At 44.1% G+C, this 27,858-nt stretch overlaps 1 protein-coding gene across 1 annotated transcript in view; it reads left to right on the top strand.

The window, feature by feature from the left end:
* Positions 1-13,693: 13,693 nt before the first annotated feature.
* The window catches only part of LOC143961598 (beta-1,3-galactosyltransferase 5-like), a 56,755-nt gene continuing 42,590 nt past the window's right edge, over positions 13,694-27,858 (top strand). Inside the window, exon 1 of the mRNA XM_077470913.1 lies at positions 13,694-13,825. The gene's annotated coding sequence lies outside the window, so the exon portion shown is untranslated. The remainder of the gene's footprint in view (positions 13,826-27,858) is intronic.

Raw genomic sequence — 27,858 nt, 5'->3', positions numbered from 1 at the left:
TCTCCAATATCCTGCCTGAGGCTGCGTACACATGTCAACCACTCCATGGCAGGGAATGTGCGCAACCAAAAACACGCAAGTAGGCCTAGGAGTAAATTCTCACCTAGATTACATAGCAAAGGTTAAAGAGGATCTTCAGACTACCCCCCCCCCCCAAAAAATTTTTTAGTCAGCAGCTACAAATTCTGTTGACTTTAAATAAAACAGACACTTACCTGTCCAAGAATCCAGCGCGTCGTCTTTGGGTCCCTGACATGTTTGCTAAGAGAAGACGGCTTCTAACTGAGGCTGCAGAAGGCAGGAAATAAACACACATCCTGCAGTCCCCACATTGGACCAGTGGGACATCCATCAGTGCTGCAGGCTCTAGAAGGCAGGACCTGCTATTACACTCGACTGCGTTCGAGATCAGATTGGTACCCGCTCGGCGGCGCCATTCGGGGCTAATAATAGAACCGTGCCCACCCGAGACCTGAGGTTTTTTTGGGGGGTGCTAGCCACTGTCAGCCCCCCCCCCCCGCCAATGCCACTGCCATCCCTGAATTGGAAGCCCAGGGCTCAGATGGAAGGTTTCTTGCATTATGGCCATGAAGGTTCTAGTTATGCCACTGGTCAGGGGACAGGTTTTTCTACTTGGGCTGTGGCTTCTTTGTGAAGAAAATCAACTGTAATGACCCGTACACATGACCAGACTTTCCGGCAGACTAGGACCGAATGGACAATCTGATCGTATGTGGGCTAGTCCCAAAAAAATATCAGACAGACCTAGAAATATAACACGTTTCAAATCTATTTGACGGACTCAATTCTGACGGACTAAAATTGGGAAACCCATTAGTCTTTATGCTGGTCCGACGAACCAAATACAACGCAAGGGAAGCTATTGGCTACTGGCTATTGAACTTCCTTGTTTAGTCCCGTTTACATCATCACGTTCAAAACAAACGGACTTTCGTCCGTTCGTGTGTGGCCAAGTCCGTTTGTTCGGAAAGTCCGTCGGACCTCCGCCGAAAGTCAGTCGGGAAGACAGTCGGACCTAGTCTGCCGGAAAGTCCGGTCGTGTGTACGCGGCATAAGGCTTTGCACACCTTTTATCCCGGCCCCCCCATGTAAATGTTTATCGGGTACATAGTACCCCTACCCATTCCCCCTTTAACAAGAGGGCCCCCAGATCCCGCCCCCCCCCAATCTGAATGTCTATCGGGTACATAGGACATGTGCTTTGGAGTGGGCAAAAGCACCCACCCACCCATATTCGCTCACTTGCTCGTCCCCCCCCACCCCCCCACCGGTTTTTACTTTATTTTTTCAATAGCCAGGTGCCGGTGTTCTGTTGAGAAGTGCCCGCTATCGAGAAGTGCCTGGTATGTACTGCGCACAGCAAAGGAGGCATCTTTCGATGGGAGATACCATTTCACAGCCACGATTTAAACATATACAAACAGGGGTGGGGGGGGGGGGGGGGAGACCGTAGTTCTCAGATAGTGCATGACTGCTGGAGGGCGGCTGTGTTGAAGATCTGGTTTTGTCTGTGTTGCAACCCGCCCTTTCACATAGGAAAAAACTGACGTTCAATACAGCAAACCCACCCTGCAACACAGACAAAAAGGGGACGATCATCAACATTAAAATCACTGCTCCTGAAAAAAAAAACTATTGTTTCTTTTCTTTATTGATACTTGTCCCCCAGGGCAGTACCCAGCCCCCCATACCCTTTTTATGGCCAATTACTTGCATACAAGCCTTCAAAATGGGCACTTTAGATTTTTTCCTGTCTGACTCCCGTAGACTTCAACGGGGTTCGCTGTTTGGGTTAGAACATTTCTCCTGTTCTGCTGCAAACCAAACCAAACAGGGGGGTGTTCGGCCCGCACCAGAACCTGCGAACAGACCTAAACTTCGTGTGAACTTTAGAACCCTATTAAAGTCTATGGGACTCGAACGTTCACAATCTAAAGTGCTCATTTTAAAGGGTAATATGCAAGTTACTGTCCTAAAAAGTGTTTGGGGACCTGGGTCCTGCCCCAGGGGACATGGATCAATGCAAAAAAAAGTTTTAAAAACGTCAGTTTTTTCAGGAGCAGTGATTTTAATAATCATTAAAGACCCCCAAAGCATCCTCCCAATGTTGAGGGCATGCGGCCTGGTATGAGGGGGGGGCGCTCTCTCGTCCCCCCCTCTTTTCCTGCGGCCTGCCAGGTTGCGTGCTCGGATAAAGGGTCTGGTATGGATTTTTAGGGGGACCCCCACGTCAAATTTTTTTTTAAATTTGATGCGGGGTTCCCCTTAATATCCATACCAGACCTAAAGGGCCTGGTAATTGAATTTAGGGGAATCCCCACGCTTTTTTAGCAATCAATGAATTGTCGGCTAATACATGAGAGTGTCCTCTGTATTACAGGAGCCGACAACGGAAAGTGATTTTAAAAGACTTTTTTTCCTTGCGAAATGACACTTTGTGCAGGGACAGTTCTAAGTATGGGAAACATGCACCCCTTCACAGGCATACTATAGATACCCCCCAGGTACGAAATTTAAAGGAATATTTCACTTTTAACAAAAACCTGCGTTACATCAGAGGGGGGCGGGGTCACCCATACGTCACTGGGGAACCCCATGGCTTCCCTCACCAGCGTCAGAGAGGGCGGGGTCAGGTGATGGGTGGCCCCGCCCTCCTAATATAAGAAACGTCAGCGCTGGGCTCACCGCAGTGTTTCCGCAGTGGAGACAGAAGACGGATGCATGTATGGACAGCGCTGGACTGAGAGATCCCCCGTCGCTGGATCAGATCAGCCATCGCTGGGCCCCAGAGAGATGATCATCCGTTGCTGGATAACAAGAGTGGATTACCACCACTGAAATCTTTTTTTTATTTTTAATAAAGGAATTTTTCAAAAGTGTGTTTGTCTTATGCCGCGTACACACATAGCCGACTATCCGGCGGACTTAGTCCGGCGGACTTCCCGCCGGACTGTCCGTCGGACTTTCCGAATGGGCTACTTGCCCACACACGGCACTTTTTCAGCGGACTAATACGGTGTACCAAGTCCGCCGTACTATCCGCCGTACTTTTTAAACGAACGGACTCACCCACACACGCGGGGGAAAGTCCGCTCATTTTGAGTGTGTCTCCAGGTAGGCGGGGCTCGTGAAGGATGCGTCGCTGGCTCCACCACCTGGTATGGACTTAAAGGGGAACCCCAACGCCGAAAAAAATAAATAAATAAAAAATCGGCGTTGGGGTCCCCCCCAGGTCCACATCAGACCCTTGTCCGAGCACGCTACCCGGCCGGTCAGGAAAGGGGGGGGACGAGCGAGCGCTCCTGAGTCGTACCAGGCCCCACCCCAAAGCACCTTGAGCCCATGTTGATGAGGACAAGGGCCTCTTCCCGACAACCCTGGCCGTTGGTTGTCGGGATCTGCGGGTGGGGGGCTTATCGGAATCCGGGAGCCCCCTTTAACAAGGGGGCCTCCGGATACCGGCCCCCCACCCTATGTGAATGAGTATGGGGTACAATGTACCCCTACCCAGTCACCTGTAAAATAAAGTACAAAAAAACACAACACACAAGGGTTAAAATAGTTTATTTCACAGCTCCGGGGGTCTTCCGTATTCGGGGGCCTGCTGCCGGACTCCTCCCCTATCTTCTTCTAGCTCTTTTACTAGCGGAGGAGCCCGGAGGCCCTTGTCCTCATCAACATGGGGACAAGGTGCTTTGGGGTGGGGGGCCTGGTACGGCTCAGGAGGGGGGGGGGGCGCTCGCTCACCCACCCCTTTCCTGGCCGGCCGGGTAGCGTGCTCGGACAAGGGTCTGATGTGGACCTGGGGGGTACCCCATGCCGATTTTTTTTGGCGTTGGGGTTCCCCTTTAAGTTCATACCAGGTGGCGGGGCCAGCGACGCATCCTTCGCGGGCCCCGCCTACCTGGAGACGTGCTCAAAATGAGCGGACTTTTCTCCAGGTGGGAAAAGTCCGTTCATTTCAAAAGTACGGCAGACTGGCATACGCGCGGCCGGATTGTCCGCCGAAATGCAAGTACAAGATTGGAGTGCAAAACTACTTTCTAAGTCCGCCGTACTTTCGGGTCAAAAAAAGTACGCCGGAGGCTACACACGGGGGGATTGTCCGGTCGGACTTGAGTTTGCCGGACTTTTCCACCCGATTGTTTGATCGTGTGTACGCGGCATTATTTACACACTTTCTTTGTGAAATGGTAGGGGTACTTTTGTACCCCCTTACCATTTCAAACAGGGGGGGGGCTGGAATCTGGGGGTCCCCTTGTTAAAGGGGGCTTCCAGATTCTGATAAGCCCCCCGCCCACAGACCCCCACAATCACCAGCCAGGGTTGTGGGGATGAGGTCCTTGTCCCCATCAACATGGGGACATGGTGCTTTGAGGGGTCACAGACCTCCAAAGCATCCTCCCAATGTTGAGGGCATGTGGCCTGGTACGGTTCAGGAGGGGGGGGCGCTCTCTCGTCCCCCCTCTTTTCCTGCGGCCTGCCAGGTTGCGTGCTCGGATAAAGGGTCTGGTATGGATATTTGGGGGACCCCCACGCCAATTTTTTTTAAAAATTTGACACGGGGTTCCCCTTAATATCCACACCAGACCTGAAGGGCCTGGTAATTGAATTTAGGGATACCCCCACGCTTTTTTTTTTTTTATCAATGAATGAATTGTCGGCTAATACAGAGAACACTTCTCTGTATTATGGGAGCCGACAATGGAAAGTGATTTTAAAAGACTTTTTTTTTTCCCCTTGCAAAATGACACTTTGTGCAGGGACAGTTCTAAGCACGCAAAACATGCGCCCCTTCACAGGTATACTATAGACACCCCCCAGGTACCACATTTAAAGGAATATTACACTTTTATTGTTTCACTTTAAGCATTATTAAAATCCCTGCTCCTGAAAAAACGGCCGTTTTTAAAACTTTTTTTGCATTGATCCATGTCCCCTGGGGCAGGACCCGGGTCCCCAAACACTTTTTAGGACAGTAACTTGCATATTAGCCTTTAAAATTAGCACTTTAGATTTCTCCCATAGACTTGTACAGGGTGTTCCGGCTTTTTGAATTTGCCGCGAACAGCCCAAATTGTTCACTGTTCGCTGAACAGGCAATGTTCGAGTCGAACATGAGTTTGACGCAAACTCAAAGCTCATCCCTACTGGGGACATCCCAGGATTCCCTCACTTTGGAAGGATTTTCTTTCACTTTCTGTTTTAGCTGTGGGACAGGAAGTAAGGTGAAATTTACCCAATGGGGACAAAGATGTTAAAAAAACTGACACAGGTTAGAATCCCTCTTAGGATTAGAATGCATGAAGGTAAAACACCTTCAGGGTGCAGGTATATGCACAGCCCCCCCCCCCCCAATACCTACCTAAGCCTGATCCCGATCCAGCAATGTACACAAGACCTATGACTCTCCCGGGATTCTTTTTCCTGATTGGCTAAGACACTGTCAATCACAGCCAGTGAGGGGAGAGAGGTGGGTGGGACTGACCCATGCCCTGTGTGGGAGCGAGCATACATGAGCGCCCCCTAGGGCACTCAGTGAGGGGGAGGGGCCATAAGTACCACCATGGGACCTGAGAAAAAGAGGATTCAGGGCTGCTCTGTGCAAGATCATTGCACAGAGCAGGTAAATATGATGTGTTTATTATTTTAAAGAAAAAATATATAGTGAGCTCCCACCATAGAGACTGAACTGTCACCAACAACTTCAGATCTCCTACTAATGACTGGGAGCAGGTAGGACCGGCTCCCGGTCACATGATCGCTGTTATACCCTGTGATTGGCTATCACAGTGATCACATTGTAAAGCCCATCCCTATACTCTTTCTCCTACTGAATATTATTATTACTATACAGAATTTATATAGTGGGGAACAGTTTACACAGCACTTTACAACATTAGGGCAGACAGTACAATTACAATACAATTCAAGACAGGGGGAAGCAGAGGGCCCTGCTTGTTAGAGCTTACAATCTAGGAGGGAGGGTCAAGTTATACAACGGGGTAATAGCTGTGGGGGATGAGCTAATGGAGAAAATAGTGCAGTTGTTAGATAGAGGCAGGATAGGCTTCTCTGAAGAGGAAAGTTTTCAGGGATTGCCTAAAAGTGGATAAATTTGGAGACAGTCTGACAGATCTGGGTAGGGAACTCCAGAGGGTGGGCGAGGCTCGGGAGAAGTCCTGGAGGCGGATATGGGAGGAGGTGATGAGGGAGCTAGAGAGCAGGAGGTCTTGGGAGGAACAAGGAGGGTGATAAGGTTGCTATTTTGAGACTAGGCTAGTGATGTAGCCGGGGGCAGAGTTGTCGATGTATTTGTAACTTATTGTTGGTATTTTAAATTTAATTTGTTGGGCGAGTGGCAGCCAATGGAGGGATTGGCAGAGAGGGGTAGCAGACACCGAGCGGTTTGTAAGGTGTATGAGTCTGGCAGCAGCATTCATGATGGACCGAAGGGGGGATAGTCTATTTAATAGTGAGCCAATGGAGGAGGGAGTTGCAGTAGTCAAGGCGAGAGATAACCAGGGAGCGAATCAGAAGCTTTGTGGTTTCATTGGTTAGAAAGGGACGTAGCTTGGAGATGTTGCGTAGGTTGAGGTGGCAAGCTTTGGAAAGTGATTGGATGTGGGGCCAAAAGGAGAGTCCAGGATAATACCTAGCACGCTGACATGTGGGGATGGGTGGATGGTTGTGCCATTACTCTTGCCAGATAAGTCAGGGGAAGAGGCGCGTGGGGGAGGAAATATTATGAGCTCGGTTTTGGAAGGTTGAGTCTGAGGAAGTGTTGTGACATCCATACAGATATGTCTGTTAGTAAGTTGGTGATGCGTGAGGAGACTGATGGAGTGAGTTGAGGGGTGGAGAGATAGATTTGGGTGTCGTCAGTGTAGAAATTATATTGAAAGCCGTGAGAGGCTATCAGCTGACCCAAGCTGGGAGGAGGTGTAGATTGAAAATAAAAGAGGTCCAAGAACAGAACCTTCCCGGGACCCCGAAGAAGGGAAGAGGAGTGGAAGAAGTAGAATTGTAACTGACACTGAAGGTGCGTTGGGATAGGTAGGATGAGAGCCACTGAAGAGCACAGTCACGGAGACCAAGGGAGTAAAGTAACGTTTTTTGAGGAGGAGAGGGTGGTCAACCAGGTCAAAGGCAGCTGAAAGGTCCAGAAGTAGGAGTACAGAATAGTGTTCATGGGCTTTTGCAGTTAGTAGGTCATTTGTGAGTTTTAAAAGAGCAGTTTCTGTGGAGCATCGAGGGCAAAATCCAGATTGAAGAGGATCAAGAAGGTTATTCTTAATGAGGTAGTGGTCACTCAGTTGAATAGAGAAAACATTTTGTCAGAGGGGAAGAATGTAAATAAAAAAAAGTCTACGTGTGTAAAAAAAAAAAAAAAAAAAAAAAAAAAAAAAATGTAAATAAAGATAAAGTAACTAGGTCAGGGCTTGATCTAGGCCAGGGTTTCTCAACCAGGGTTCCTCCAATGGTTGCTAGGGGTTCCTTAAGCAATGACCAATGTTTCTCTCTCAGATAAGTTCCCAGTGACACCAATGATCGTTTTACCTATTTGTAGGGGGGAAATCATAGACCATAGATGTAAGGAGCACTCTTCCACTGACCTTTAAACCAACGTATCATGAGTTGTAGATATAGCCATTTTTTAACAAGGGTTCCCTGAGACCGAAAGGTTTTTTTCAAGGGTTCCTTTGTGTTGAAAAGGTTGAGAAAGTCTGATCTAGGCTAATGTCAGAGTGAGGATCATTGATCAGAATCAAAAGGTCAAGGTCAGTGTGTTTGGGAAAGATAAAAAAAAAACAAAAAAAAAAAAACAGCAAAATGTGCATTATTGTTTCTTGACCCTGCAAAAAAAAAAAAAAAAAACTGATAAAATACACATATATGGTATCACCATGATTATCAGGAGTAGAAGAAATTATTTTTGTTATTTATTTTTAACTTTTTTTGGGTAGCGGTAATTTGGTTTATATTTTATGCAAGTTTTATTTGAATATAAAAATAAAATCTGAAATGTTCTCTGAATGAGGAACCAATTCATCATGAAAAAAAAAAAAACACGGTATAATCCACCTGGATACAATAAGTAGTTACAATGATAAGTAGTTTTACTAACACATGTCAAACATAAGTTCGACGCGAACATCAGGTGTTCACCGAACAGTGAACCTTACAGGGCGCTCAGGGAAAATTTGAGCACTGCGTAACGCCCCATAATGCACTGCGAGATTGCAGTGCATTGCTGTATGATGATTGGCCAAAGTATGCACCTGACCTGCATGCCTTGGCCAATCACAGCCCACTCTACTGAGAGAGACATAATTGGCCAAAGGCAGGGTGCAGGGTGCCTTTGGTCAATCATGGCTCAGGGGGACCAAGTCCACACCCCACACTATACAAGGCTGCTTACATGGCGGCCGTGTGTAGTGTGTGTGGCATGGACAGAGAGATAGCTTTAGTTAGATTAAGCAGGCAGGTTATTCAGTTAGTGGCAGTGTATTTGATTTGATGGGGCACATCAGGGCACATTATGGGACACATAGCACATCAGGGCACATAGCACATCAGGGAACATTATGGGGCACATAGCACATCAGGGTATGGGGCACATCAGGGCACATTATGGGGCACATAGCACATCAGGGTATGGGGCACATCAGGGCACAGGGCACATTATGGCACATTATGCGGCACACCGGGGGAACATCGGGGCACATAGCACATCAGGGCACTCGTACATACGATCGGATTTTCAGCAGGGAATTGTGTGATGACAGACTGTTTGCCTAAAATCCAACCCTTAGTGCGCTCCTTCAGACAATTGTCTAACTTTCCGCCAACAAATGTTGGATGGCGGGCTAGTAAATTTTCAATCATGCATGTTCCGAATCAATGCTTACCAAACACGACATTAGCAGAAGTGGCCCAAAGGGTGGCACCCAAGAGCTGAAATTGCTCTTTGTACATCATTATGTTCATGTTTGTTGCCCGACAATTGTGTACCATTTGTATGCAAGACAAGTTCCTGGCACGCGCCCTTGGGACAAAAGTCTGACGCTTTGTTGGCCAACAATCTGATAAACTGTGGGTTCCCTAGGATTGGCAATAAGGGAGAGTCTGTAGTAGAGAGAGAAGCCTGTATTTATATATTTTTTATTAATATATTAATATTACATTCGCGCTGATGGTGAACAAATAAAGTGATAAATAGTGAATGTAGCTGCTATACACAAAGTTCAATGTTCAGTGAACAAAATGAAAAAATGAATACAGCGCTCACAAACAAACATATTATAGATGGAAAAGACATCAAAAACATAAAGTCCATAAAAATAACTGAAAAAATGCTTCAAATCCACCGTGCAGAAAGTGCAAAATGTGTTTCAGAAATTTTCAGGTGTGACACGACACCCCCACATGTGTCCCCACTCACCAGATCATAACGACACCCAGCTTTGCAGTCTGGGGGTCACTTCAGTCGTATAATGATATCCAAGATGGCAGATTCAGTATTGGGACTTGAAGACAGAAGATCACCACAACATCCTTCAAGATTATTTTTCTCTCTTGTATTCATTTTCATTTTTTGTTTGGTATTATTTTTCTATTTATTATATTATTTCTAATTTTATTATTTATTTTTTGTAATTTTTGCCTTATTTTCATTGTTAGTCCACTATGTTATCGGAATTGATGCCAAGTTGTGTCTATTAATCTTTGTTGGATTTTAGTCTAACCAACAATATGGCGTTTTATGCCGCATACACACGGCCGTTTTTTTCCGTCAGAATAAACTCTGGCAGTTTTTCCGACCGAGTTACGCTGAAACGGTCTTGCCTACACACGATCACACCAAAGTCCGATCATCTAGAATGCGGGGGCATACAACGCGTACAGCGAGGCAAAAAGAAAGTTCAATAGCCAGTAGTCAATAGCTGCCCATGCGTCAGAACAGCATACAGACAAACGATTTTCCCGATAGGAACTGATTCCGTCGGAAAGATTTTAAAACATGTTCTATTTCTAGGTCCGTCAGAATTTTTGAAAAAAAAAAAGTCCAATGAAGCCCACACATGATCGGAATATCTGATAAAATTATTCCGTCTGACTTTTTCTGCCGGAAAGTCCAATCGCGTGTACACGGCATTAGTCTCCCCGGGGGATTGTGCTCTATCCACAGGAGCGACGTGTTTTTTCCTACCAAGAAAATGGCTGCCCTGTCATTACTGATTGGTGGGTCAAAGGGGAGTTTCTCTTCTCCTAGTATTTAAAGCTAGTCAGGTCAAACCGGAAATTAGGTCCTTTAAAGATGCCCTGTGGGAGGGCGAAATGCCAGTGACACAGCTTCCGGTACGATTGACGTCACTTCCGGTTGTCATGGAAGGAACGCCAGGAACGGCGTTTGCTGTACTACTGTCTCCCTTTTATGCCTGTAAGTATGCATTTTCATGAGCAATAAAACTGGTTCTTAGCTGTACTTCACTATCAGTTCATTCTGGGTACTGGTTGAGAAATCATCTTGAAGGATGTTGTGATGAAGTCTGAAGTGACCCCCCAGACTGCAAAGCTGGGTGTCGTTGTGATCCGGTGAGTGGGGACACATGTGAGGGTGTCGTGTCACACCTGAAAACTTCTGAAACACATTTTGGACTTTCTGCACAGTGGATTTGAAGCATTTTTTCCAGTTTTATTTTTATGGACTTTATGTTTTTGATGTCTTTTCCATCTACAATATGTTTAATTTTGTGAGCGCTGTATTATTTTTTTCCATCTATTAGGGGATGCGACTTTGTCAGATGGTAAAGCGTCACCAAGGAGCACCCTTCAATGCTACATCCATTTTTGAGCTTGATTTGTGCCCAAAGCTGGACGGCGGGATGATGGCGCCAGTCTATAAACCTACCTAGATATACTACCCAATAGTGCTATTCCCCTATACTGTTTAGGCCAGGGGTGGCCAACCTGTGGCCCGCGGAGCCCTTTGATGTGGCCCGCGACCTTCTGCGCTGCAAGCCCAGATCGCAGGTTGCCGACCCGCCATACCACAGCATCGGTGTTGAGAATGAAGCTGGTGGTAGAGGAAGAAAACTGCAGAACCCATAAGCCGATGCTTCCTGTACAACGCCGGCTTTAGCCACAGGCAGAGTCTTTGGCAAAGTTCAGTTAACCCACCACACTACGCTGCACCCGCGGTGTGGGTAATCATCAGTGTGAAAGCAGTTTAGGCCCTTTTCACATGATCGGCCCTACCCAATCGGACCCTCAATTCACCTCTACAGAGTGGCAGATGTAAACAGACTTTTGTCCGTTTACTCCCGCCTGCCTCCAATCCCGTCCTAAAAATCTGATTAAAAAAAAATATAGAAGGCAGTTTGCCCCCTTCCATCTGGGTGGATCGGATCGGAGGGCCTGTAGAGTAGCCGTGACCTGTCATCCGCCTGCTCCGTTCATTGTAGCCCATGACTGGTTACCAAGTTGCTTAAGTGGCCCTCGCTCTTAAAAAGGTTGGGCACTCCTGGTTTAGGCAATGAAAGTTGGCGTCGGGGGGAGTACGAGGCTGTTTAGGCGCCCAAATGAATTTGAGGAATAAAAGGTGTACCTGCTTCTGGGTTCATGTCTCTCCGGCATTTTGAGTGGCCGGAGCCACTCACTCCTGGTTTAGGCAATGAAAGTTGACGTCGGGGGGAGTACGAGGCCCTTTAGGCGCCCAAATGAATTTGAGGAATAAAAGGTGTGCCTGCTTCCGGGTTCATGTCTCTCCGGCGCTGTGAGTGGCCGGAGCCGCGATGACATCACTCCCGCACATGCACGAGGGGGGTCTTCTTCCCAGCAAGGTCTGACAGCGTCTGCCGGACCTTCAGACGGGCATTTAGAGCACATGCGCCACTGACGTCCCTGGCTGAATGCAAACGGAACCTGGACGGTTTAGGAAATAGTAATTTTAATCAATTTTCAAAAAAGCTGCGCTGTAATGATCGACCCGAAACAATTAAATGCATGTGAATACAGAGACAAAAGGTCAATTAATGCACATATATGTAAAAGTGAAATACAAATCGTGCAAAATTAATTCAGTTTTAAATAAATTAAATTAATAAATAAATTCATGCACCACTAAGATTCAAAGAGGGTGAGAAAGGATCCTCCACCACCGACAATACTGAGCTTACCAGCTAATTAGATCCCTTATAAGAGATCAGATATCGCCATTGACTTTTCACTCAATCAGGATCTGAACTGCATGGAGGATGTATCCTTTAAAGCACTCCGCTCCAACGATAATATATTCCTACGGCCACACCGCTCATTTCCCATCACATGGATAAAAGGAAGGAACCACCCTAGTGTAATATTGCCAAAATGTTTAATAAAAAGTAGAAAATTGCACTTGCATAACTTTTGTATAAAAATAGCATCAATCATAAAAACTTCCGGCTTCTGTATCGCTGCCCGTTGCTTCCGGGGTCAGCGTAGTTTTTGCGGCGACGTCAGCATGCCGCCCCTCCCTACGCCGTTTTGCTAAGAGATAACGTCTTCCAGGGGCACGTGCCGTCAGAATAGTCGGTGGTAGAGGATCCTTTCTCACCCTCTTTGTGACACTTTTTTTTCGCTGGTGTGGTATGGTTCATCACGGTGGAGAATATAAGCAAAAAAAAGTGTTCTTGTTTGGAGATGGACTCATTTTTGCACTAAGGGTTAAAATTTGAATCTTAGTGGTGCATGAATTTATTTATTTATTTTATTTTATTTATTTTATTTATTTTATTGATTTAAAACTGAATTAATTTTGCACAGTTTGTATTTCACTTTATATATGTGCATTAATTGACCTTTCGTCTCGGTATTCACGTGCATTTAATTGTTTTGGGTCGATCGTTACAGCGCAGCTTTTTTTGAAAATTTTTATTATTATTATTATTATTGTGGGTATCTCACATTTTAAATTGCAGCTTTAATCAATTTTATAATATTTTCACTATTTTTATTTTATTTTATTCAGCACTTTGTCATTATTTGTGTTTTTTTTTTTGTTTTTTTTTAGACAGCGCTGTATTACCATTTTTTTTTTTTCAGATATTCATTTTACCTACAGGTAAGCCTTATTTTTATTTATTTTTTATTTTATTCAGCACTTTGTCATTATTAGTGTTTTGTTTTGTTTTTTTTAGTTTTGTTTTTTAGACAGCGCTGTATTACCATTTTTTTTTTTTCAGATATTAATTTTACCTACAGGTAAGCCTTATTATAAGCTTACCTGTAGTTAAAAATGACAAATTAGGGTATACAACCACTTTAAAGAATGATCGGTGGAAACAGGAGACACCTGGGCTTAATTTTGAGTGTCACGGCCAAAGGCTGTGAATACTTACGTACGCGAGAAGTTTTTTTTTTTTTTTTTTTTTTTTTATAAATTTGAAAAAGATTTCAAACAAACTTCTTTCATGTTGTCGTGATGGGGTATTGTTTGTAGAACTTTGAGGAAAATAATGAATTTAATTGATTTTTGGAATAAGGAAAATTAGGAAAAGGTTGAAGCGCTGTGAATGCTTTCCTAGATTTACTGTACGTGTTGAGGATTCCAATCCGTAGAGCATATCTTCTTAGGATCATTTGCATTTTATGATGCCTATCAGGCTTTCACATGAAGGGTGAGCAACTCCAGCATAATGCACGGCCCCGCACCGCATGCTTCTGGAATGAACAGAAAGTGATTGTCATAGGATTTCCTGGTTCATTTAAAAGGCTAACGGTGTCCCAGAACACAGCTCAGTGTCTTCTACAGGACGGACAGGTAGGAACACACGGGACGGGGGGAAGCTCCATCCCAACCAGACAATCTTCTTTTTATTACATTTCTTACAATGCTCTGTAGGGTTTCCGCTTTCTACGGGTGAAAATACTTTAACTTTTTTTATTTTGTATTTTTTATTTATTTTATTATGATTATTTGGTGATCTGCAGAAGATAATTCTGAAGAGATACAAAGTAATGCCGGCCATACACGGTTTCGAATTTCGAAAGAATTTGCTTTCGAAAATCGTATCTAAGAATTTTTTCGTATGAATTTCGCAACCGTTAGTGGGGCTGCAGCGAAAAGCCGATTTTCGTGCGGAAATAAAATTTGAGCAATCGGACAATTGTTGGAACTTTTTTTTTGAAAAACGAACGATTTTCTAATCAACGATGGGAGAATCGTGCGAGAAATGTAATAAGAAAAGAAAATTTACGGAGATAAAAGAGAATTTACGGAGAGAAAAGAAGATTCCCGGCTAAGAAAATTATTTTCTGTAACAACATGAGGTGAAATTGAAGGCTTGGTCGGCCGAATTTCGAAAAAAATCAATGGTGGCATCATCGGATCACAAAAAACAAAACAAAAAAAAAAAACGAATTTTCTGATTTTGAAAAGAAAATTCGTTTGAAATTCAACCATGTATGGTCATGCAGACCATACACGGTCGAATTTCAAACAAATTTTCTTTTCAAAATCAGAATTTTTTTTTTTTTTTTTGTGATCCGATGGTGCCACCATCGATTTTTTTTCGAAATACGGAACTGATTATCATAGAAATTCTTTATGTTCCTGAGAGATGATTGGAATTATTTTTTTACAACTGTTGGTGTGATTCTACATGGTTACATTTTAGTGTTTGCCTTTTAGAGACTTGTAAATTAAAATAGTTTTTTTTTTTTTTGGGGGGGGGGGGGGGTTTGCAAATAAATTTTTTTTTCTAATTGACAACATTTTACCAACTTTTTTTTTTTTATTCTTTTTTTGAGAAGAGGAGACTAAGGGGGGATATGAAGGGAACCACAGAGAAAAGCGCACACGTACAAAAGAAGTTCCTTTCCAATCTTGCAAGGCTACTTAAAAACGCCTGATCTTCATAAGTAAATATGGGGGATCTGGTGACCCCCGTATGGACACCACTGCGTCATAGTAGCCCATTTTCAGTGGGTCCTACACTGTTCATAGAATGAAAGATAAAACACATTTCTCTTAAACACGGGGAGATCCTTACATGGGAGAAATGTGCTAGCTGCAGATTACACTGCTAAACTGCACTAAAGAGGAACTTCTCGTATAACTACTTACCGATGGACAATGATAATGAAGTACTGGTGTGGGGGGATCCACCCATGGAAGTCTGGGGTCAGGACACAATATGTAACAGACAAAGGATTGGGGGGGGGGGGGGGGGGGTGGTACACCCTAAACATGCATTTCTAAAGCTGGTGCTAGGGATGCCACCTCATCCCTTTAAAACCAAACACGTATAAATTACACAGGCTCTGTGGCTGATTAAGGTGGTAATTAAATTCACTTGGTGCCACGCCTGCATTAAATTAGCCTCAGAACCTGTGTCATTCATATGTGATTGGGTTTAAAGGGATGAGGTGGCAACACCAGATGAGGGGATCCCACCATCCCTGTGGCAAGTTCCTGGATTTGTGCCCATTATGAATGAATGAATAATTTGTATATAGCGCTCAAAGCGAACTGAATCGCATCAATCGCATTATGAGGGGTTCCCACCATCCCTGTGCTGAGTTCCCAGATCTGTACACCTGCTGTGCCCATTATGAGGGGTTCCTTCCATCCCTGTGCTGAGTTCCCAGGTCTGTACACCTGCTGTGCCCATTATGAGGGGTTCTCACCATCCCCGTGGCATGTTCCTGGATTTATGCCCATTATGGGGGGTTCCCACCATCCCTGTGCTGAGTTCCCAGATCTGTACACCTGTTGTGCCCATTATGAGGGGTTCCCACCATTCCTGTGCTGAGCCCCCGGGTCTGTACACCTGTTGTGCCCATTATGAGGGGTTCCCACCATTCCTGTGCTGAGCCCCCGGGTCTGTACACCTGCTGTGCCCATTGTGAGGGGTTCCCACCATCCCTGTGGCATGTTCCTGGATTTATGCCCATTATGGGGGGGTTCCCACCATCCCTGTGCTGAGTTCCCAGGTCTGTACACCCGCTGTGCCCATTATGAGGGGTTTCCACCATCCCTGTGGCATGTTCCTGGATTTATGCCCATTATGGGGGGGTTCCCACCATCCCTGTGCTGAGTTCCCAGATCTGTACACCTGTTGTGCCCATTATGAGGGGTTCCCACCATTCCTGTGCTGAGCCCCTGGGTCTGTACACCTGCTGTGCCCATTATGAGGGGTTCCCACCATCCCTGTGGCATGTTCCTGGATTTATGCCCATTATGGGGGGGTTCCCACCATCCCTGTGCTGAGTTCCCAGGTCTGTACACCCGCTGTGCCCATTATGAGGGGTTCTGCTATAAAGACCAATATACGAATAGAACCACAGAGAATACCGGAGGGTGTATAGGATCACCATGTACAAATACATAAGTGGCCGTCTAGTGAACTTGGTGTTGAGTTACTCACTTTGAGGCTCCATGCACACTGAAGCTCAAAAAAGCTTTTTCTGGACGCCAGATTGCAGACAGAAAACGCTGGTTGAAAAACTTGCTTTTAATAGCGTTTTGTACTAGCGTTTATGAGCGTTTATTAGCATTAGCGTTTATGGGCGTTTATTAGCGTTTATGGGCGTTTTCAATAAAAATACACAGAGGACACTCCAAAAATCCCACAATGCATTGAAAAAATAGAATGCCGAACACGAATTAACGTGCGTTTATGAGCGTTTATAAGCGTTTATGAGCGTTTATCAGCGTTTGTCGTTTTTTGGAGGTGAAAAACGGCACTTTGAACGCGAATTTCTGGCGTTCAGAAAAAAGCCCATAAACTCCACTGCTCATTAAAACTGAAAAACCTCCACGTGTGCATGGACACATAGGCTAACATAGAGTGGAGTTTATGGGCTTTTAAAAAAAACGCCCAAACTCCGATAAATTGCAGTTTATGAGCTCCAGTGTGCATGGAGCCTAAGGTCATCACAGAGGACAAGGGGACACTCTTTACTTCTGGAGGAGAGGAGATTTTATCTCCAAAAATGGAAAGGCAGTAAGAGCTGCGAACATGTGGAAAAGACTCCCTCAGGACCTGTGCCCATTATGAGGGGTTCCCACCATCCCTGTGCTGAGTTCCCGGCTCTGTACACCTGATGTGCCCATTATGAGGGGTTCCCACCATCCCTGTGCTGAGTTCCCGGCTCTGTACACCTGATGTGCCCATTATGAGGGGTTCCCACCATCCCTGTGCTGAGTTCCCGGCTCTGTACACCTGATGTGCCCATTATGAGGGGTTCCCACCATCCCTGTGCTGAGTTCCCGGCTCTGTACACCTGATGTGCCCATTATGAGGGGTTCCCACCATCCCTGTGCTGAGTTCCCGGCTCTGTACACCTGATGTGCCCACAGCCTCTATCTATATCTATTTTGTTCTATGCTATATACATTTTATTTTATACATAATCATCTATTTTATTTAATGTCAAGTTCTATAATAACATGTTAATAAATGTATTTATGTGTGTGTCTATATATATATATATATATATATATATATATATATATATATATATATATATATATATATATATATATATATATAAATAAATAAATTCTGTAATAATCATAGTATATAAGCTGCTATAAGGAAGAGGAACTTGATTAAATTTTAATATTTTTTTTTTTTCTTTTTCAACATGTCTTCTGGTTTTATGGTATCAGTATATATAATGCATTTGCATTTTTTATTGTTTCCTTATTGCTGTTATATATTCTGTATAAATTGGTTCTCAAGGTTAACATGCATGTCAAGGTCTAGAAGAAGGGATGTGTCATCGAGTCATATTTATTCCTGGATAAATAGGAATATTGTACTACATGACTTTATGTAATTATATAGTTTTCAACAATCCCAAAACAGCATTGTTCTGCATTTCATAAGCATCACTTAATAGAAAGTAACTGTTTCTGAACACCCCCCCCCCCCCCCCCACCAGGAACCTGTTTGCTAACAGAGTGCGACTTTTAGGTATGGGGGGTCCACACTGGTGTAATTCCAATAGATCAATAAAGATGACCATCCCACTGCCATAAACTTATAGACAGTGCAGGGAATGCCTGACATTTTGCCTCAAGCTCTGTGCGGACTTCTGCCCAAGTCAGAGAAAATAGAGAATTCTGTTTTGCAGATGTAGCGTGCAGACGGCCCCCAGGATTCCATACCGGAAGGAAGAGGCACTTTTAACTTTTTGATTATTTATAAACTTTGAGGCTGACATAGGAAGATCATTGGTAATAGACACGTGCAATTCGTTTAGTTCGGAATTCTTTATATTTAACAAACTTTGACAAATTTGTTTAATTTCGAATTTCAAATTTTCTAATTTTAAAAAATCGTAAATTCAGAAATTCTGAAATTGGAAATTCACAAATTTGGAAATTTGAAGATTCGTAAATTAAAAATTTCGGAAATTGGAGATTTGGAAAATTGGAGATTTGGAAAATTGGAGATTTGGAAAATTGGAGATTTGGAAAATTTGGAAAATTGGAAAATTGGAGATTTGGAAAATTGGAGATTTGGAAAATTTGGAAAATTGGAGATTCGGAAAATTTGGAAATTTAGAAAATTGGAGATTCGGAAACTTGGAAAATTGGAAACTTGGAAAATTGGAGATTTGGAAAATTGGAGATTTGGAAAATTGGAGATTTGGAAAATTTGGAAAATTGGAAAATTGGAGATTTGGAAAATTGGAGATTTGGAAAATTTGGAAAATTGGAGATTCGGAAAATTTGGAAATTTAGAAAATTGGAGATTCGGAAACTTGGAAAATTGGAGATTTGGAAAATTGGAGATTTGGAAAATTGGAGATTTGGAAAATTGGAGATTTGGAAAATTGGAGATTCGGAAAATTGGAGATTCGGAAAATTTGGAAATTTAGAAAATTGGAGATTCGGAAAATTTGAAAATTCAGAAATTAGAAGAATTCGGATTTCCACATTTTTGAAAAAGCAAAAAAATTCATGAAACAAAAACAATTTTTTAGTGCACATGTCTAATTGTTAATAACATGAATGTCTTGTGTAACAATGATGGAACAAATGGAAAGAACATGAAAAGAGAAAATGGTCCGTGTGGCAGTGATATCATTTAAAGTTTTATTATTTGCGGCCCAATAAAATGTTCCCTTTTAATCAGCTAAATATATTCCAGGGGCATACATTTTTTTTTTTTTTTTTCTTAAACTGTGAAAACTCAAAGAAATGTTGTTTCCTCAGAGTAGAAAAGCCTGTCCTCTGCCAGCATGCTGAAGGCTAGGATCCTTGCTCTTTCTGTGGAAGCAGTGATCTCTCTGTAGGGGTCTAACTAAACTTTTTTTTTTTTAGTCATCTATAGCAGGGTTGCCAACCTCCCGCAGATTTTTTTTTTTACTGACAAAACATGGAAAATTTACTGGCGGAGCAAATTTTTTTTTTTTTTTTTTAATGGCCACCTGAAAAATGATAGCACTCCTATTGAAAACTAACACAGTGAATATTTGAACAGTATAAACATGATATGGAAACACTGACCATACATAATAATAATAATAATAATAATAATAATAATAATAATAATAATAGTCATTCGCATGATTACACTTAAAAAGGCAACACAGCATGAAATTACCAGCCCCTGTTATTTACTGACAGTTGTAAAAACAAAATCACAGATTTTTACCATCTATCAGTAAATTCACTGGCGGTCGGTATACCTATAGATCAGGGTGGCCAATCAACAAGAAGTATGACTCGGCAAAGGATGTGTCTGGCTTCTGCAGAGAGACCACTGCTTCCACACAGAGAGCAAGGGTCCTTCTATGCCGCACGCTGACAGAGGACAGGCTTTTCTACTCGGGCTGTGGCTGCTTTCTAAAGAAACAACTAAGTCTTTGCACAGCTTTCGTCTGAATGCCCCTGAAATGTATATAGCTGATTTATACATTGGAGAACCTCAGCCTGCAAGTTATCAAGTAATACATTGTATTTAAGATTTCATTGATATATAGATGAAAGGTGTGACCTTTTTATCTGCATGTACTACCAGTTAAATACATCTATAGAGTAAGAAAAACAAGTTGTTGTTTTTTTTTTCTAAACAAAATGAGTTCCTAGTTATCCCTTTAATATCCCTCTAGACGCCTGAATGCAATTTTGCAACTCTGGCAAGTGCTAGTAAAACTGTACAGATCGTCGCAACTACTTGATGTATCCAGATTAACTGCTAGCCGCCCACCGGTTGTCATATGGCGGCTCTCGTCCTGGGCAGGCGTCATATGACAGCCCTCCATTTAAATAGGGAATGCGCACGATCGTGTGCGCATCCCTGTTCCTTCGGTGGAGGCATGTCACGGAGACACCGCTCGCCACCGGGGGGGGGGGGTGAACAGCCATTGAGCATGGCTGTTTACCACGTGATCGGCCGTGATGAAGTCACGGGCGATCACGTGGTACCGCCCCACTTTGCACGGCGCATGTGCGCATGTGCGCGATCTGGAGTGTGCTGCACGTCGGTGGCGGCATGTTCCCGGGAACACTTCTCATCACCGACGTTGGTAAACAGCCATTGGCAACGGCTGTTTACCCACGTGATCGGCTGTGATCCTTCCACAGTCGATCACTAAATGTCGTCAACAAACCGCGGTAAGGAGATGTTACCGGGTTCTCCTCCTCGCATACCGATCGTGTGGGAGAAGGAGTTTGCGGTAACATCTTTTTACTACTTACAGTGTACACCAATCACACTGATTGCCCCCCTAATAAAGAGGACCTGTCACAGTCCAGAGTACCCAAGTACCTGTCACAGTCCATGTGAGTACCTGTTACCACTCTTCATAGTACCCGAATACCAGTCACCAGCCCATCAGAGTACCCGAGTACCTCTCACCAGGCCGTCAGAGTACCTGTCTTCAGCTCATCAAGTTACCCGAGTACCTGTCTCCAGCCCATCAGAGTATCCGAGTACCTATTTGCAGCGCATGCCTCATAGAATATATGTTGGGGTGTTTGCTTTCCAAAATGGGGTCATTTTGTGGGTAATTGCACTGTCCTGGTGCTCCAGGACCTTCAAAAGTGTGATAGGTAGGAATGAAATGAGAAGTGTCATTTATGCTCCTAGAACGCCTGAACGTACTACTTCAATGTTGGGCCTCTGTATGTGGTCAGGCTGTGTAAAAGTCTTACACATGTGGTATCGCCATACTCTGAAAGAGAAGCAGAATGTATTTTGGGGTGTAATTTTTGCTATATACATGCTATGTTTTAGAAATATCTTATAAATTGACAACTTTTTGTAAAAAAAAAAAAAAAAAAAAAGTGTTTTCATTTGTTTTTTCCCCCAACAAACTTCTGGAAAAAAATGAACCATTCAAAAGACTCATTATGCTTCATAGATTATACATTGGGGTGTTTGCTTTCCAAAATGGTGTAATTTTGTAGGCAATTCCATTGTCCTGGTGCTCTAGGACCTTCAAAAGTGTAATAGGTGGTTGAGAAATGAGATGCGTCATTTTTGCTTGTAGAACGCCTGAAGGTACTACATCAATGTTGGTGTTCTGTATGTGGCCAGGCTGTGTAAAAGTCTCACACATGTGGTATCGCCGTACTCGGGAAGAGTAGCAGAATGTATTTTGGGTTGTAATTTGTTGTATGCATATGCTGTGTGTGAGAAATAACCTAAAAATATGACAATTTTGTAAAAAAAAAAAAAAAAAATTCATTTTGCAAAGAATTGTGGGAAAAAATGACAACTTAAAAAAACTCACCATGCTACTTACTTAATACCTTGGAATGTCTATTTTGTAAAAAGAGGTCATTTGGGGGGTATTTGTACTTTCCTGACTTGTTAGTGTCTCAAGAAATGAGATACACCTGATGTACTGAAGGCCTGATCAGATGTGATCAATTTTCAGTGATTAGCCCCATAGTTTGTAGACTCTGTAACTTTCACAAAGACCAAATAATATATACTAATGTGGGTTATTTTTACCAAAGTATGTAGCAGTATAAATTTTAGCCAAAATTTATGAAGAAAAATGACTAATTTAGCAAAATTTTATGACAAAGAAGGGCATTTTTTTTTCACAAAATTTACGGTCTTTTTTTTTTTATTTATAGCACAAAAAATTAAACTCACTAGTGATTAAATACCGCCAAAAGAAAGCTCTATTTGTGTGAAAAAAATTATGCTAGTTTCATATGGGTACAGTGTTGCATGACTGAGTAATTGTCATTCAAACTGTGAGAGCGCTGAAAGCTGAAAATTGGCCTGGGCAGTAAGTGCACTGTATTGATAAATAGGATAAATTCCGCATTCAGTGCACCTCTCACTGTAAATTTGCTGTCCCCTCAAAATAACTCAACACACAGCCATTAATGTTTAAACCGCTGGCAACAAAAGTGAGTACACCCCTAAAGTGAAAATGTCCAAATTGGGGCCAATGAGTCAATATTTTTTGTGGCCACCATTATTTTCCAGCACTGCCTTAACCCTCTTGGGCATGGAGGTCACCAGAGCTTCACAGGTTGCCACTGGAGTCCTCTTCCCCCCCCACCTCCATGACCACAATCACGGAGCTGGTGGATGTTAGAGACATTGTGCTCCTCCACCTTCCCTTTAAGGATGCCCCACAGATGCTCAATAGGGTTTAGGTCTGGAGACATGCTTGGCCAGTCCATCACCTTTACCCTCAGCTTCTTTAGCAAGGCAGTGGTTGTCTTGGAGGTGTGTTTGGGGTTGTCATGTTGGAATACTGCCCCGCGGCCCAGTCTCCAAAGGGAGGGGATCATGCTCCGCTTCAGTATGTCACAGTACACGTTGGCATTCATGGTTCCCTCAATGATCTGTAGCTCCCCAGTGCCGGCAGCACTCATGCAGCCCCAGACCATGACACTCCCATCACCATGCTTGACTGTAGGCAAGACACACTTGTCTTTGTACTCCTCACACACGCTTGACACACGCTTGACACCATCTGCTTGTCAGAAAACTGTTTGCGGGCTTTCTTCTGCATCATCTTTAGAAGAGGCTTCCTTCTGGGATGACAGCCATGCAGACCAATTTGATGCAGCATGTGGTGTATGCCCTGAGCACTAACAGGCCTACCCTACCCCACCCCTTCAACCTCTGTAGCAATGCTGGCAGCACTCATACTTCTATTTTCCAAAGACAACCTCTGGATATGGCGCTGAGCATGTGTACTCAACTTCTTTGGTCAACCATGGCGAGGCCTGTTCTGAGTGGAACCTTCCCTGTTAAACTGCTGTATGAGCTTGGCCACCATGCTGAAGCTCAGTTTCAGTGTCATGGCAATCTTCTTATAGTCTAGGCCACCTTCATGTAGAGCAACAATTCTTTTTTTCAGATCCTCAGAGAGGTCTTTGCCATGGGGTGCATGTTGAATTTCCAGTGACCAGTATGACCAGTATGAGAGAGTGAGAGATTTAACACACCTGCTCCCCATTCACACCTGAGACCTTGTAACACTAACACCAGGGAGGGGAAATGGCTAATTGGGTCCATTTGGACATTTTCACTTACGGGTGTACTCACTTTTGTTGCCAGCGGTTTAGACCTTAATGGCTGTGTGTTGAGTATGGATGAGCCGAACACACCCCGACCCCCCCCCCCCCCCCCCCCCCCCGGTTCGGTTTGCGGCAGAACATCCGAACTGACAAAAAATTTGTGTGAACACTGTTAGTCTATGGGACCCGAATGTGAAAAATCAAAAGTGCTAATTTTAAAGGCTAATATGCAACCCGGGTCTTGCTCCAGGGGACATGTATCAAAGCAAGAAAAAGTTTTAAAAATGGCAGTTTTTTCAGGAGCAGTGATTTTAATCATGCATCAAGTGAAATATTCCTTTTAAATATCATGCCTGGGGGTGACTATAGTATGCCTGTAAAGTGGCACATTTTTCCCCGTTTAGAACAGTCCCTGCAGCAAAATTACATTTCTAAAGGAATAAAAGTCATTTAAAACTGCTTGAGGCTGTAATGTATTGTTGGGTCCCGGCAATATAGATGAAAATTGAGAAAAACGGCATGAGTCCACCTCCCCCCCCCCCCCCCCCCAGCCCATTACCAGGCCCTTTGGGTCTGGTATGGATATTAAGGGGAACCCCACACCTAATTTTTTTTTAAAAAGTGTGGGGTCCCCAGGCCCTATATACTCTGAACAGCAGTATACAGGCGGTCCCAGGGTTACAAACGAGATGGGGAGTGTAGGTTTGTTCTTAAGTTTAATCTGTTTGTAATTTGGAACAGATACATTTTTTAAGTATTTTGTAGCTCCAGCCCAAAAATCTATTTTTAAGCTTTTTGGATAACATAGGGAAGGGTCATCACCCCTGTAAGCCCTTGTACACACGGTCGGACACTCTGACGGAAAATGTCCGATCGGACTGCGTTGTCAGATAATCTGACCGTGTGTGGGCTTCATCTGACTTTTTCCATCAGAATGTCCAACCAACAAAGTTGGTTGGATATAAAAAAAATTCCGACAACATGATCCTTTGTCCGATCGTTTTTAGAGAATTCCGATTGGACAAAGTGCCACGCATGCTCAGATCAAATCAAAGGTTACTAGCCTGAACGTAGTCCCATCGTAACAAAATAACGTCATCACGTTACAAACAATCTTATTTTCCGACAACTTTGTCCTGTGTGTATGCAACACCAGTTTCGGACAAAACCCGCCGGATTTTGTTGTCGGAATGTCCGTCCGCGTGTACAAGGGCTAACATTTGTTTTGCCGTCTGTGCCCCTGTCCAAAAGATTTCACCTCACTTTCTGTCCTAATGACAATCAGATTTTGAAAATGTCGGGTTATTAGGGAAACAAGGCTTAGTGATGAAGCATCAGTGGGGAGACACCTTTTTCCCACATGAACTCTTACAGGAGAGAATTTCCCTTCCTAGGGGTACATACCTCTCACTTCCTGTTATCTCCCTCCATTTGTAAGTAGGAGTCGTTTGTAAGTCGAATGTTTGAAAATAGGGGACCACCTATATATACTATATGGCCCTATATACTCTGCAGAAAATTGGGCCTTGGGTGTTGGTGGTACCAGAACACTGTATGCCCTTACAGTTACTCTTGGTGGGCGCAGGAACGGGCCCTGATGTAAAATATTAGATCAAAAATTTTAATTACACGCCCCTGTTAAACAGGGGCAGAAAAATTGGACCTTAGGCAGTGGTGGTGGTGCCCTGAACCAAAAATATTCTTAGAAGCTATCAACATGAAGATTGGGGAGGAATAAGATAGTCACTCAGCATAGGCAGTCTTCAAGGATCCCACATCCATAGAAAAATCAATCGGTTACATCAGCATCAGGTGCTTAGTAGCTGGTGATCCAAGACTGATTAATTTTTATGAATGTGAGCTGATCAACAGAGTCTGTGGATAGGTGCACTCTGGAATCGGTTACAAAGCCTACAGCAGCACTGAATGTGCATTCAGAAAGAACGCTGGATGTAGGAAAGGCCAGTAGCTCAATTGCATTTGTTTTCATTTTTGTTCAAGTGAATGATATACACTTTAGATCTAGCAGCAATCTAACCGACATACCACATTCAGATATTTTTCACTTTAATAGCTAGAGGGAACCCCATTTTTCTATATCCAGTGGATGTTCTGTTGGAAAGGTCTCCAAGTCTGATCTTGCCCCTAGATATTTCTGCACCATGTAATTCAGACACTGGCGATGGTTGCTGAAACCAATCAGACCTTGGCGCTGAGGACTGAAGAATTGTCTGAAGGCATTGGTCAACCGGCCACCTTCTCCACCGCTCTCTGTGACTGAACGAAGCCTCAGCAACACGTTGTGCAGCACCAGGAAATTGTAACTTTCCAGGCTCTGGAAACGCATTCCACAAACCTTTCTGCAAGGCCTCTCCAAGATGTTTCATCCTCTGCTCCGTCTGCAAAGGCTGGATAAGTTCTGCAACCTTACCCTTGTAAGAAGGATTGCCAGCTAGTAATGATACCACGAATCCTAGGATCCTTTCGCAGGCTTTGCAGGATCAGGCAGGCCATGCAGCGTAGGTTTGCAGAGACATTCCATCACATGATTCGCAACCACCTCCTACCAGCCACGTACAAGTCCATGGGTTTCTGGGGACTGAAAAGGATCCCTTGAAGACTCCGTCTCCATCATACCTTGAGAGGTAAGGAAGTCCTCCTCTTCCTCGCGCTGTTCTGCCTCAAGTGCACTGTCCATTATTCCATGAAGCGTTTGCTCCAACAAGAAGACAAGAGGGACAGGATAAAACAAAAGCCTGGGGAATGCCCAGGAAAAAAACAAAGCCTACTTATCACCAGCTCGCAGACAACCGAATAAAGTTGTCTAACAGTATGCATTAAATACAGGGGTTTAGGGTATATGTGGTCCTAACACTAAAATGAGTGTCCCCACAGTGGAGGCACATGCATTCTGATGGATAAATGAGGGCAGGTGGACTGAAGGGGAGTCCACCCCTTCTTAAAGGTAAAACAGCACACCAAACACCCAGCAAATCACACAATGACTGCAAAGGTGTTTGTGCGTTGCCGGACCAATACAAACACCAATGCGATAACAAAAAACTTGCCACCACCCTCATCTATAGCTGGCTATCGCAGAAGCAACAGACTAAACCCCTGTTTTTAACGCATATTGTTAGACAGGTTTATTCGTTTGTCTGCGAGCTGGTGGTAAGTAGGCTTTGGTTTTTTTCTTGGGCATTCCCCATCTGGTGCTTACTACCAAGCGACTGCTGTTTTGGCCACGCTTTATGCGCTTCAGCCATATGTTGCAAACAGCAATGGTGTGATTTGCTGCACACGTGTCAAAAAATCCCACACTAAAGAACTTTTCAAAATATGCAAGGAGTCGGCAGCGACCTGCACCTGCTTAGCTCTGTGGTGTGATGCAATAGGGTGGCTGCCCTTAAGCTGCCCCCTGGAGGACATCCTGCCTTATTGGAGATGTGCCTCCTCCTCCTCTCTTCTCTCAGGCACCCAAGTAGAGTCACTGACCTCATCATCTCCTCCTTCCTCTTCACTGGAGCAAACTTGGCAGTATGCTGCAGCTGGGGGAACATGACTGCCATTTTCTTGTCCTTCTTGGGCACCCCCTCTCTCTAGGCTCACATTACTCCCTTGCTCAACCTGGGTACCATCATCGGAGCCTTCAAATCGCTGCGCATCCTCCTGCAGCATGTACCTGACACTGTGGTCGAATAGTTTGGGGGACTCCTCTGTGCATGATGGTGGGGCTAGGGAAGGAGTGACTGTTGCCATGGAGCCAATGGAATAGGCTGCTTTGGCAGCTGCATTGGCAGGCAAACTACTCTGAGCCTGGTGACAGAGGATGAGGAGGATGAGGGCAGGTTTGTTATCCATTCCACCAACTATTCTGCCTGTTGTGGCTCAATAACACGGCCAGCTGCAGAAAAAGGACAAGCGTGCCTCACGGCCATGTGCAGAGGATGCATTGTGTCCATGACCAGCACTGTTGGCTGTAGACACAGAGCCTGTTTGCCCTCTTTTAGTGGCCTGTGAGCGTCTGTCTTTCCTTGGTGGCCTTCCAGACATGCTGTAAATTTTGTTTAGCAAAACCACACTCCACTGTATTGTGTACTGTGTACACCACCAGAAAAGTAGTAACAACTGCACTATTGGTGCAGGGTACTGTGTACACTACCAGAAGTGTAATAACAACTATGGGTGCACTGTATTGTGTACACCGTCAGAAAAGTAGTAGCAACTGCACTATGGGTGCATGATCCTATATTACCAAGAGTATTGGGACGCCTGCCTTTACACGCATATGAACTTTAATGACATCCCAGTCTTAGTCCGTAGGGTTCAATATTGAGTTG

The sequence above is a fragment of the Lithobates pipiens genome, unplaced genomic scaffold (assembly GCF_037356315.1).
Source record: "Lithobates pipiens isolate NorthernLeopardFrog02 unplaced genomic scaffold, aLitPip1_a1.2 Scaffold_8, whole genome shotgun sequence".
Lineage (NCBI taxonomy): Eukaryota > Metazoa > Chordata > Amphibia > Anura > Ranidae > Lithobates > Lithobates pipiens.
This window is presented reverse-complemented; position numbering and strand designations above follow the sequence as displayed.